We start from the raw sequence: 13,778 nt of genomic DNA, 5'->3' as shown, positions 1-13,778 counted from the left end.
GCCGGAACCACTAACGCAAAATGAACGCAAAGCAATTATGCTTAATTACCTATCATTCAATAAACAAATACATAAATTATATAAGTGAATCCAACATTAGATAACGTTTTATGATGCTGTGTGTTAAAAGTTTAAACAGTAAAAAATAACAATATGCCATTTTCTAAATGTATATTAAACTAAGTAATATGATCATACATTGCTTACTAGGTCTCGCTAAAGCGCGGGAAAAAGTACGCTACCCGCAACAGGCTGTGTTTACCCATGACTTAGCTTAGAACCGTTTAAGTTGAATTATCTCTAATGAAGACTATGAAAACAGAATACTAGTTATACTTTACAAGGTATTTGGAATGCACAAGAACTGACTTTATCTTGCACCTTCGGTGTCCATGGTTCGATACCTGATAGTACCTTCTTCCGAGTTCTTCTTTGCATATTTTTCTTCAAAGAAACTAGCAGATCACTGTCCAATCCATAAATGTGTAGAAGAAGAAACTTCGAAGAAAGAAAAAAAAAAGTTACCCAAACACATTCTTACTATAATACGATTTCGTATCTTGTACGAGCCAAACTGCGATTAGTACTACACACAACTTGTTTTCTCCGTGATTTCTTTCTAAAGATGAACCAAGAATTAACAAACCCAAGTGTATATAAAATAATAAAATTCTCGTCTTAATTTATCTACAGCTTGTCTAACCCTACCATTTTTCAATCAATTTCAACATCATTGATGATGCATCCAGATGTGACGCTCGATGGGCCAACTAGAGGTTGGGGTAATTATCTCCCCCTCTCCTTACGATATTGATTTTCTCCAGTCTTTGAACTCTTGGGTTCGAAACATAAATTTATTGCACGAAAAAAAAAATACTTTAACAGAAAGTGTTTTTTTTTTTTTTTTTTTTACCAGTCATGTCCAATGATTTAAATTTAGTGTCGATTATGTCCTATTTGTAAGAATAAAACAAAATATTCTTTATAAAGAAACGTTATAACACACATATCACGATTTTTTTTTCAAACGTGATTTCATTCTCTTCCGGAAATTAGACGAACTCGACAAGTAAGGTTACGCCTTCTTGTGGATAAATAATTTGTAGGTCTCAGCAGAGGCGGGTTTAGCGCGGGGTCGGGGGAGTCTAGCCCCTCTAGGTATTTGAGTGTCAAAAATAACTGAAGCTATTATTTATATATTCTTGAAAGTTTATAGTAAACTCATGATATATCTATCATAGTCTGCGTTCTGCTTGCTCCCCCCTCCCCCCAGTTTTTACCTTCTAGATTCAGCTCTGGGTATCAGGAAATGTTTAAAGGATTATTCTATGAACATCAGATTTACTCATTATTTTTTTTGGAGAAAATTTAATCAGAAGTTAAAATAGCTAATATGAATCCATTAAAGATATGAGTTTAAAAATTAATTGCAAGATGAGTTTTTTTTTTTTTTTTCAAAAATTACTCATCGGAAAAATATTTTAGTTGGTTGGATTAGTGTTTAGCATCCCTTCCAGAACCAAGACTATATGAGATGTGAACTTACGGTTTAAAGTGGGATCCGAAACTACTGTAAAAGTTCAAGTTTTACAAAGCTCTCTTACCGGACACAGAAACTGGAACCACCGAACTCGCGCGCCAACAACCACCGAACTCGCGCGCGAACCAGTAGGAGTTTGTTTTATAGAATAATAATAAACAAAAATGATCAAATAAATAATTTGAGAACTTTTATATATTTTATTACAGTTACAAATAGTTTTGCATTTCAGTCAAAATTTAGAATTTATTTCATAGCTTAAAAAAAAAAAAAAATCCTGTTCCTTGCTTCCATCCAGAAATTAAAATCTTACCGCCTCAACTCGGTGTGTGTTCAAAGGATTTTTGATATATACATAAAATAACGACAAATATAATAATTTAAAGCTCTAAGCCTTATTTCAATTTCTGAGTCTACTTTCAGATTTCATCCACAGTAAATGTAATCAGAGATAACACTTTTAATTAGTGTAATTATAAATAATATTCATTCATAATTTAGAATTTCTTTTCAAATGTAAATAAAATAAAATAAAATAAAAAAGAATATATTCAACTTGTTGCCACCCTGAAATTAAACTTAGATCTCAATAAAATATACAGTGTGGTCCAAAAGTAGGTATACAGTATCTTACTGATCAGCTCATTGCATTTTATATAATTTCTTATTGTTATCCATCAGGTGAACTTAGTTTCTTTATTATTTGTTCTTAATGTGTTTTACTTACATCTTAAGTTCGGAAGAGCCGAAGCAAATAAACCCATAAACTAGAATGTTGTACTTAATCAATGCAAGGGTGTATACCTCCTTTTGGGCCACCCTGTATAGTAATCCCATAAATGTTTCAATAAATCTCATTTGAATTTCAAAATCAAATTTTAGATTTTATCAACGGTAACGACTGTTATTATTGTTCATTTGGCCTCACCTATTACAGCTTCCCGCAGGGTTGTGAAGTGGGTGACAGTGACGTCGCATGCCATTTACCAGTAACGTTCAATTTGCCTTACCAGAAAAAAAAAAAAAGTGAGAATCATTCCATGTTGTAGTATTACATGGCATACTCCCAAACTATGGGAACTCAATATTCAAACCGGATGCCATAATTCTATCATTTCCGGTGTCAACAGAGAAACGAAATCAAGATCGAATCCATTGTTTTATTTTCCATGTTTTGTGAAAATCGTTTCCAATTTAAGAGTGATAAGATTTCACACTACTGATACTAAAGTTAGTCGTAACTTTTGTTTCTTCCCGCCAATCGAATAAAGCAGACAATTCTCAGTGTTGCCATGTTTCAGGCATTCTTGTAACCAATCACATGGAACAACGCTGCAATTTCCACGAATTTATACATCACTGAAACATATATCTCATTCAACCTGTGTCTCAAACAAACAAGCGAATAACTTCCAGTTATACGAACTGAAACACAAAGACATTACAGCCTGATATTACGTGAAATTTTTTAAAAAAATGGTAGTAGACGGAAAAGCTTATATAAATAAAAACATATCTCACGTGATAAAGAGGTTGCAATAAATTACACGTGACGAACATATTGTTTTCTGTATGATATTCAGTGATAAGTACATCATTATCATATGATATGCAGTAACGAGTACACGATTATCCGTATGATATTCGGTGACGAGTACATTACTATCCGTACGATATTCTGTGTCGAGTACATCATTATCCGTATGATTTGGGTAACGAATACATTGTTATCCATATGACAAGATGACCAGTGTAGTTGGTGGTTGCGCAAACCCTTACGTAAGATCAACTCTCAAATATTGGCCGTTCCCCACCATCTATCTACTCTCCAAGAGAACTAAATTCTAGGATCGCTACCGGTTCCAGCTATAAGCCCCAAAAGAAACACACGTCATGATTACTAAAAAAACAGGTTTTTATTAATTTAGAAGTTACGCTGGAGTATTGAAGCTTGGGTGAATTCACCCTCATATCCCCAAGTTCAATCGCAAGCAATGTGTGTGTTTCATTGGGACCCTCCAAGACAGGAACGCAAAATGTATTAAAAAAAAAAGTAATTTCTAGGATTGATATGCTATACTTCTCTTGTAAAGATGGGATATGTTTTCTTTCTTCTTTTCAGCAATCGATTTAGCATTTTAAGAATAGCTACTACCTTCTCTCGTAAGCCTTCATTCAACTCGGAAGAGACAGAAATTAACTACCTCCGGTTTTAACGCTGCTCCCTATAGATTAAAAACGGTGATTAAGAGGCTCCATCACAGCGAAATTAAAATGACGCTAATTTTACAATAATTATATGGTATCTTCAAATAGATAAAAGATAATAAAAAAGTGGAACAAGAGCTCCCTAAACAAGATTATTTTACATGAGATATTGTTATTATGACTCACTTATCTGCTTTCGATTTCCAGCCATTTAGAAAATCGGCATTTATTTTCACGTTTTTAAATGGATGCAAACGGAAAGCTACTAGGTGACTCGCGATAAAGGTACCTCATGCAATATAATATTGTCTAGCGCGTTCTTGTTCCACAATTCGATTATCTTTTACCTATTTGAAGATCTCACATAATCACTGCAAAATTAGCGGTATTTTAATTTCGCAGTAATTAGACCTCTATATAGGCCTACCAGGGTTGTTTTGTTTAAAACAAAATGTTTAGAACAAATGATTAAAACTTGTTTTAAACAATTGATTTTGTTTAAAAAAAAATTGGTATACGTTTTAAACATTTTGTTTTAAACACGTGCATTTTTAAGACTTTAAAAACACATTTTTATTTTTATTTTATTTTATTTTCGTAAAGAAATCTGCCAGAGAAAGACAATTGTCAAGTGCTCCCCATTCAGAAGACTATTTTTTTCCCATGTGAAACCCAAACAAATGGTAAAAGTGTTGATCCGAAAATTGTTTCTAATGATTCTAACGTCAGTGATGTGGTTGAGATGCAACTGGAAATTTCAGGTAAGAATTAATTTTGCATCAATAATATATTTTTCATTATATTATGAAAATTGTATTTCATCCTTCCACCCCACCTCAGTTCTAAATTTTCTTTAAAACTTTACACTTTAGCATAGCTTGTATGAAGGGACCAGGCGGGAAAGCGCAAGGTATGGCAGTTGCCCGCCTAAGTAACCATTAAAGCGTGATACTTATTGTAACATCAGTGCCGAATATCAGTGTCTAGGACAATTTGATCTCAATTTCTTCGTCTGTCTGTATGTATGCACCACGCTACAGGACGCAATTGTCGGTCTTTTAACATTAAAGTTTAAGGGTAGAGGCACGAAACGTCGGAATTTGCTGTATAGATTTTGACTGCGATCCGACATAAAATTTCCAAATTAGTGGTTCGGATCCCACTTTAAACAAAGCCCTACTACTGATGCAAGACTAATCAATCAAACTAAAGAAACTAATTTTATGCGTTTCGAATAAACTTGGGGTTTCAAGATAAATTTGGCTCCAATTCAGTTTTTATAACATATTTTTAGATATGGGGCGTTCAGAGCACAAGGAATCCGAGTCCATTTTCAGAAAGGTTTACTTAAGGGTGTTAATGGAATGGGAGAGGAGGGCTAATTTTCCCCTCCTTGCTCATAAATTTAAGATATTAACATTATATCGTGTACGCTGCAGGTGGAAATGATTAACAAGTCAAGCTCTGAATGCCATAGTCAATGATGAAAATCACATTAAATAAATGCAGGATGTGTCCAAAAGAATATACCGACGGAAAACGTCATATTTTCACAACCACGAATCCGAAATGAAAGAAAGAAAACTACATGACAAGATGCAACCTAGAATTTTATATAATTGCCACTAGAGAGGGGCGTTCGTTTAGAGGTCATCCGCCCCTATCCTGACTTTCAGATTTTTGGAGGCAGTAATGCAGATTTATAAACCTTCTGCTATTCAAAGTCCAACATAAAAAATTTGAAGTCCTTACACGGAATAAATACGGATTTTGATCAGTAATAATCTATTTCCATTGGCCGTAAGGATCTACAGGCCTATATTGGTTTCTTGTATATTTTTAGCCCAAGGATTCAAAAGGTGGCTCTACTTTCGAGTTTCGGGCCTGCTTAAAATTTTAGAAATTGGGCCTAAGCAACTTTCCAGTTTTAAACATCTGTATTTTCTCCGTATTTATTCGGTGTGAGGACCTCAAGTTTGTTCTGTTGGATTTTGCTTATCAAAAGATTTCTGAAACTGCCTTAACATCCCCAAAATCTGAAATTTAGAGTGGGGATGGGGGCGGTTGCCCTCCTGCCTCACTGACGTCCCTGTCTAGCGGCTGTCATATGAAACTATCCCACGCCCTTTCGCATGGTTTTAGTTACATTTGGTTTGGGCGCTTGACTACGAAATATTAGGTTTTGAAATAGAATTTATTTGCTGAGCAAAACTGAACTTTATTGAAAATGGATTTGGATCCATTGTGCTCTGAACGCCCCTAATATTACCTTTCTTAAATAAATTGTTGACTCAAAGAACAACCAATTACATAGACTTGCAGAAAATACTCTAAAGTTTGCACAACATGAAGTGCGCTTCAAACATTACTTTTTCGAAAATTTATTATTTTAAAATAACTTTATTAGCATCAGTGTTCTGAAATAGTAATTAAATTTTGCAACAAAAATCTCACCCGCCTCCACGAAACGCGAGCTTAGCCCCTAAAGGTATAACTAGAAAACTTTCAGAAGCGGTAATTCCGAAATGACTTGCTTTAGGGCTAAAATAACTGCACAACCCTATTTCTGGTAAAATTCTAGCCTTAAAACATGTAACATGACTCCCTTTGCATTTGAAATTTCGAATACTAATCAAAGATGTCCGCCATGATGCTTGATAGCACCATCTGATGTGTCAGACCACTTCCAAGTTTCATAATTTTTCCTCAACCCGTTCTCAATACACAAGGATGGTGAGAAGTTTTGTTTTGCCATGTATATTGATAGATTATGTGAAATCTCTATAATAGGTAGATTTAAAATCTACCTAAAAAGCTTAATAAACCAAGAAAGTACTTACGAGAGTCAGTGACAAGAGGGTGTAATAAAAGGGGATCATGATATGAAATAAATTGAGAATTACTAATTATACTGAAAGATTCTGTACCCAACACAGTGTAATCTTAACGAGAATAAAATAAATGAAAAAGATCGGTTGCAAGAGCAAAAAAGTTGTAATAAATACGTTATTACACGATTTTGAAATATGTTTAAAATCATGTTTTAAACTGTTCAAAATGTTTAAAACTTTTTTCGTATGTGTGTTTAAAACATGTTTAAAGTGTTTTGAACACCTTTTTCATGTTTTAAACACGTTTTTTTAAAACTATTTTTTCCAACCCTGTTAATAGCAAGAATAGCTTTCCACGAATATATTTCATTCGCACTCTAATTTCTCCACTGAAACCGGAAGTGCCAGAAGTGTACTACCAATTCCGGTTTCAATATTGAGAAAATACCACGCCATGCAAACCAAACTCCTTTACTGGTGTACACGTGACGCTGCTACTTGTTTTAGGTTTTGTAAGCATGCTATATTAAAACAATCAAGTTTTTTTTTTTATGAAGAAATACAAGGAGAACACGACGTCTCAGTTGTTGAGACCTACCTTTGGTACATTAGATCCCCGGCCAAGTATGTTTGTGCTGAACAGCATTGTGTATGAGGTTTTTTTTGATGTACTTCCGTTTCCTCCCACATTCGTATTCCACCATCATCATTTATTTGCCTTAATAATCCGTCTACTTTAGCTAAATGGCATAATCATTGAACGTTAAACTGAAATAGTTCATTACATACATTTTTCAGCTCATAACCCTAATAAATATCTATTACTAACACTTAAAGACCCATGGACAACTATAGTTGCCCTCTTGTTACGAGGCGTTCAGTCCCGGAGACAATTTTAGTTGCCGTGCACCCATCAAGGCCAGCTCCCGCACTTCAGCACGCAGTTGACGAAAGAAGCCAGCAGCTTCATACAGCTAGTCCCTTCTGTTTACTTTTCACTAATATTTATCACCTTCATGCCTACAGGTCACGTACTGCGTAGATTTATATGAAATGCTGTGTCAAATGTATATACCCCAAAAAGATATGAGTACTCAGAAGGAAAAAAAAAAAACATGTAGTTATTTTTTTCTCCTGTTTTATAAGTCAGTGGAAGTGTATGTGGTTGTTTCGACATCCTTCTTGTAATTTGCTTAGGCTTCACTTCCCCTTTTTAGTTGAGTTTCTGGTGATGAATACCACCGCAACAAGTCGTGGTTCTTATGATAGTGGCGTATTTTCGCCCGGAGAAATTACGGAAATAATAGATGATAGCGACTCCGATGCTTTTGAAACGGACGATGAATCTAATGTTTAGACATTGCTACAATATTAGAATAACTAGAATCTTCCGACAGTGACACGAAAACAACACTCGATGCTGTTCTTAGCACTAGTTCTCAACCATTGCGCCGCGCTTCTAAACGTCCTCACACCTAACATGTCATCAAAAGGGACAGGAGGGGGTGGAGTGACATATTGTGATACGTAGTGTATATTTAAACTTATTTATATTTAGTTGTATGGTCGTTTGCAATTTACACGAAATTATCGGACAATATGTCTTTCGATTGGATTTCCAACATACAAAAAATATTCCTTAAAGTTTGCAACACTGTTTATTCAACGGTAACAATGCTAAGTGCATTACTGTTATTCTGTTATATTAGTACATCTTTATTCGATTGAATCTGAAAGTTTCATTCACTTTAAAAGGGTAGTTTCTGAGTAACAAAAATTTAAAAATACATTTAAAATGGCCGGGATCGAAGCGTTTCTACATTTAAATCCCCTCCGGGTCTTTAAGTGCTAATGGTTTCTGTACGACAATTCCAGAAAACATTTAAAGCCTGTACTTTGTAAGTCCATACGACCGTCGGGTCGTCATTCGTCTGGCTATTCCAGCGTTTCTCAACCGGTGTGCCGCGAGTAGACCGCTGGTGTGCCGCGAGGAAATTGAAACAAAATTATTAATTCTATAGCAATCAAATTGCAAGACATAGGGAAAAAATGTATATTTGTATTTCACATTACTATGAACCTCTACTATGATTCTACAATTTTAAATTTCATACTGAGTTACTTTTCTGTACATTTTTAATGTTGAAAAAAGTATTTGTTATCGTTGTTATGACCATTATTGTTTCTTTATTATTGAAGACAATTTGGTAACTTGAAATTTTAAAATATCATTCAATCCTTTCGACAAAGCAAACATGCATACAAATTACCTACATTTGTGTTTTAAAAGTAAAAGAGATTTGTTTGTTCATTCATTATTTAGTGATCTTCCTTTTTTTTTGTGAAAGGCTGGATACAGTTTTTGAAAAAGGAATTGTATTTTTTAGAAACCTCAGTCGTATATTTCATTGCAATTGTTGTCAAAAAAGTTTTAAATTAGAATGGAAAATAAGCATAATGATTTACCACTGGGGAAAACCAGTGATTGAGCTTTCTTCTCTGTGAGGAGATCAGTAATCACAGAGAAAAAATAACACTGTATTTTATATTTACAAATAATAATAATATCTATATGAGTGTGCCGCAAGAATTCAAGTTACACCTGTAGTGTGCCGCAGGTTGGAAAAGGTTGGAAAACGTTGGGCTATTCTGTGTCCGTACGCTTGTTTTTGATCAATGATGCTTGTGAAAAAGATCATTAACAAGGCATGACACTTGGCACACTGTAAGCATACTTGTGGCATTTAGTCGTAAATAGAGCAGTGGATGCAACATGTGAAAAAGTGATCGCTCCTCTTAACCCACAGACACAGAAACATACAACTGCTAATGCAAAAAGAGAGAAGTGTGTTCGTTTGTTGCAGCAGAGTTCTCCCCCTCGATTTCTACTACAGACAGCCTTGATTCTCCGAGTTAAAAGACCCCCACTTTTCAATGACATCATTGCAAAGATTGATGTGTTCACGAGTCTTTTCAGCCAACAACAGCAGTGGCTTTCTCTCTTTGTAAAACAGACCATTCACGAAGGCTGTATTCAATGAATGGAAGCATTTACGATAGTATTCGATATTTTCATCAAATTAAGAAGAAAGAAAAAAAACTTGAAAAGCACACGTCAACAAATGGAAACTAAACGTTCATAATGAATGATTAAATCGCTGTGGTTAGAAATCTGATCAAATCCATTACTTATAAATGTACTAATTTATTTTTAACGTTATAAGAGACAATGTGGGGTATAATTTTTTTGTGTCTTTTCGTTCTCTTGTACACTATTGGGATATGGATACAAATAAGGCCCAAAAGAAAAGAAATGAAGGGAAATCTTTGAGTTTTACGTCCCACGGTTATGCCGGTTAGGCTAAAGGAGACGGTGATGATGAGCGATGAATGAAATGGTGGAATAAAGAAAGTGGGTGGAAACGGGAGAACCCGAGAAAACCCACGCACACGGTGTTTGTTCACCACAAAGTTCATTTGGCGGGGGCTGGGATCGAACCCGGGACCCAAAGCACCAGAGATGAACGTTCTACCACTGTAAGGCCAAAAAAGCATCAACACTTCTAATTTATTCGACAAAAATGAAAGATTTAATACCACGTTATACGCTTTAAAGTAAGAGAAGCAAAAGGGTCCGTAATTTGCTTCCATATCATGTGAGTTTGTGATTGATTCCATCTTATCCGAGGGCTCCCTCGTGGTTAAGCGGTTAGTGTCCGAGACATTGGAATGGAAGACCCGGGTTCGATTCCTGACGAGAGCTCATGTGATTCGGATCCCACGTTAAGAGCCTGACATACTGAAAATAATACAAAATTTATCATTCTGGCAATGCTCTTTGAGCATTCTCAACTGGTTAACCCTCTATATTATAACCAAATTTGGTGGTGATTCATTAGTTAGTTCTTGACATTTTTTTTTTTTTTTGTCTCCCGGGCAGACGGACAGGGTAAATATATAAAAGAGTTGCAGTAAACCAAATTCCCCGTTCGATTCCCAGAAGCTCATGTAGCTCGGACCTCCCGTTAAACTGTAGCTCAACATCTCATATAGCCTCGGTGCTCACAGGATTCTAAACTTTTAATACAACCAACGAATTCAGTCTTCTGAATCATTTCAAAGACATCTAGAAAAGGCGTTTGACCGCGTGAATTGGGAATTGTTGTTGAAGTTTGAAAGAAGGTGGATTGACATGGAAAGATTGATGACTCATCAGAAACTTACATGTGAGTCAACAAGTAAGTGTTAGAATAGAGAAGAAAATGAGACAGGGGAGTGCAATTGAAAGAGGAGTTCCACAGGGATGTTATCTCTCGCCAGCATTATTTAATACCTATCTAGAAGAGATAGTGAAAAAAAGCCTAAAAAAGAAGACGGCATTTCAATTGGAGGTAAAATAATTAGGTGTATACGGTTTGCAGATGATGTGGCGCTTGTTACAGAATCTGAAAAAAATCAACAAGATGTTAAAAAACTTGGCGAAGGACTATGAAGAATATGGGATGAAAATAAATGTTAGAAAGACAAAAGCCATTGTGATTGGAACGAAGCGGTTGGTGTCAAATTGACGGGAGAAACTAGAACAGGTGACTAGTTTTTGATACCTGGGTAGTATTATTAGTAATGATATGAAATGTGAACGTGAAATAAAAGCAAGGATAGAAATGGCGAAAAGAGCCTTTAGGAGGAAGAAAATACTATTTTGTGGGGCCTTGAATAAAGAGTTGACAAAAAGACTCATAAAATGCTTCGAGTGGAGTATTGTACTGTATGGGTTGGAAACATGGGCATTACACAAAAAAAGATTAGAAACAGCTGGAAGCTTTCGAAATGTGAGTGTGGAGAAGAATGGAGTCAATTAGCTCGATCGAGCGGAAAACGATTGAGAGGGTCTTAGAAATGGTGGGTGAAAAAGGAAAAAAATTAGATATTATTAAAAAAGAGAAAGAGAAACTGTTTGGGACATTGGATAAGAAGAAATCGTATTATGAGGGACGTGCTAGAGGGTATGATGGTCGGAAAGAGAGGGCGAAGGAGACTATAATTAACAGACGATATCATCACAAAAAAATTGTACATGAAAACGAAGAGGTTAGCGGAAGACCGTGGAGCATGGATACTTCTCGATGATGATGATAATGATTGTGGTACTTATATCGAGTTATCAGCAGGCATAGCAAACTCAAAGTTCTAACAATACCTTAGTCAACGTAAACGTTTGCACAAACCGTGAACTTTAGAACTTTAGGCCTCCCAAACGTATTGTAAAGTAGTAAAACTTTAAGATGGCAGTTTAAAGCTTTCTTTTGGGAGTACGACATGCTACAGGTTGCAAGACAGGGGAAAATTCGATACTAAGAATAACAGTAAGATTGCATGCTTGGCTTTTGGATAAAGAAGAATTTCGAAGTTATAAGAGAAAGCGCGATGTAAAAGATTTTTTCTTTTTCTTTTTTAACTCTTCTATTTTTTTTTCTTACATTCTCTACGTTAGTGAAATGACAGGAGGCGATAAATTGATATTTCCTGAACCTTTTCTTCCCTCGAAGATCGGGCCTTTTGATGCTTGTCACTTCCTTGTCATTGAAAAACCTTTCGATGATGACTTGGGGGGAGGGGGGGGGGAAGTGGCTGGATCTGGAACATCACCAATTGCTGTCAAAAGTTGCCTCTGGCCGGAAGTCAAGTTGGAATTCACCTTTCCCATCAATGATTTACCGCCAGACACACACACACACAGAGATAAAGCCACCTCGGCACAAAATATGATCTGCAAAGAGGCTCGTAGCATTAAAACAAAGGACGTTACAGTCACTAACACAATTTAAGTTATCTTAGAAGTGGTATGTGTGTCACTGTAAAGACTGCGTGTATCACCACTAGAAGAAAACCAATAACAATATATACAGTTTGCTAGTGAATCCGGGTCTCCCGCTTTTCTAAATATATATATTGTTTTTGAGGTATTCAATATTTTTTAAAAAAAAACAAATATGGATTTCCCAATTGTGCAAAAAATCTGCTTTTCATTGATTTTACAAAATCTCTATTGCAAATAGAGATTATTAAATTATTATAGTACAAGCCACGATTTAACTCCATGTCATGTTTAATATACGTATGATGAGGTCTGTAAATCTCGTATCATAAGTCCAAACTTAAATTTTGATGGTCCGTAACTTGAGAGTGAGAAATCTGTACAGGAATATATGTCACATGCGTATTAAACGACTCAAGGTTTACATTATTGCCAAGATGAAATCCAATGAGTTCCGTAGATAACATATATATACTCAAACTGCAAACCCTAGTTTTGATGACCTATGACTTGGGAACCAAAGGCCTTCAGCAGAAACAGTATACTGAGTAAGCCATGGTTTACCCACATCCCAAATGTTGGTCAACATCGGGTGAGTTCATAGGTTGAGTACCATATATATAGCCAACAGATAGTACATATATTAAAACCTGTGACAAACATCTTGGCATTTCAGCTAAACGAATAAAACGCAAGCTCTGACGCGATGTTGCCGAGTGCTAAGGGGTGTGGCTATGGCTAAGCAGACGAACTACAGCGCGATCAGGTGGCAGAGGACAGACGTGCATGTGTACAAGATAAACGTGGCAATACCGCTGGCCTCTCATTTGCTAGCAGCATTAACAGGGAACTTGGAGCACCGCCTTCAAATGCCAAGATGTTTGGCACGCCGTTTAGTTTAGTTTATTTTTCAACATAGCCTCCATATCGGTACAGGCGCTTGTCGCATCGTGGGGTGAGTTTGAAGATTCCCTCCTGGTAAAAATTCTATCCTTGCGGGGAACCGATTGGGAACAAACTTTCCGATACTGCAGAATATACGTGCACAATGTGACGAACGCTTCCGAACCACATTCCCAATTCTGCCATCAGATGGCGTAACGTGATCTTCCTGTTGTCCTAATCAGCTCCTCTACGCGAGCTGTCCTCAAATCTGTTGATGCCGTGCTGGGCCGGCCACTTCGTTCCTCGTTGGTGACGTTCTGTACAAGCCGCAAGCTTTCAACACCATTTTGCGACATGCTGACGAGCAGTGATGCCAACCTGTGGGAAAATTCCATATCGTGGGAGTTTTTCTCGGAAAGGGATAATAAAACAGCATATGTGGGATTTTTCGAGTAGATCGAAATTTACGGCTTATTCGTTTAGATATTGTAAAAAG

The 13,778-nt window shown here is 36.1% G+C and overlaps 2 protein-coding genes across 2 annotated transcripts in view; one reads left to right on the top strand and one right to left on the bottom strand.

Annotated features, from left to right (window-relative positions):
- Positions 1-13,778, top strand: part of LOC145694515 (uncharacterized) — a 417,192-nt gene that overhangs the window by 245 nt on the left and 403,169 nt on the right. The gene's annotated exons all lie outside the window — the stretch shown is intronic.
- LOC145694516 (uncharacterized) overlaps positions 1-13,778 on the bottom strand; it is a 452,605-nt gene that overhangs the window by 301,632 nt on the left and 137,195 nt on the right. The window lies entirely within an intron of this gene.

The sequence above is a fragment of the Thermobia domestica genome, chromosome 9, assembly GCF_964235325.1.
Source record: "Thermobia domestica chromosome 9, izTheDome1.hap1.1, whole genome shotgun sequence".
NCBI classification, from domain to species: Eukaryota; Metazoa; Arthropoda; class Insecta; order Zygentoma; family Lepismatidae; genus Thermobia; species Thermobia domestica.
This window is presented reverse-complemented; position numbering and strand designations above follow the sequence as displayed.